Source organism: Chenopodium album, chromosome 8 (assembly GCF_948465745.1).
Source record: "Chenopodium album chromosome 8, dcCheAlbu1.1, whole genome shotgun sequence".
In the NCBI taxonomy this organism is placed as follows: Eukaryota; Viridiplantae; Streptophyta; class Magnoliopsida; order Caryophyllales; family Amaranthaceae; genus Chenopodium; species Chenopodium album.
The window spans coordinates 15,971,488-15,971,862 of record NC_137841.1 but is presented as its reverse complement, the minus strand read 5'-3'; the positions used below and the strand labels follow the sequence as shown (position 1 = coordinate 15,971,862).

General features: G+C 37.6%; 1 non-coding gene across 1 annotated transcript; it reads right to left on the bottom strand.

The window, feature by feature from the left end:
- Positions 1-268: 268 nt before the first annotated feature.
- LOC145557140 (small nucleolar RNA R71) lies at positions 269-375 on the bottom strand. The gene has a single exon (XR_014092196.1). It is a non-coding gene; the product is annotated as a small nucleolar RNA R71 (small nucleolar RNA).

Sequence of the window (375 nt, the reverse complement as noted above, 5' to 3'; positions counted from 1 at the left end):
TATAACGATGATAGAAAGAAAGCAATTTAGTGGAGCTAAGGGTGAAAACTCAAATCTTCATATTGCAGACTACTGTCAGTACTGCAATACCATCAGGCAAGCTGGGGTCACATAAGACCAAATCAGGGAGATTCTCTTTCCTTTCTCTTTAAGTGGAAAAGCAAAATTATGGTTTAGTGGTTTAAATAGAACTACACTTGGTATAACTGACTGGGAAACTCTTGTTTTGAATTTTTATAACAAATATTATCCTGCAGAGAGAACAGCTGTACTACGGAGTGCAATTCAGAACTTTGCCTAAGAGGCCGATGAAACTTTATATGAGGCTTGAGAGAGGTTCAAAGATCTACAAAGAGAATGCCCCCACCATAATTT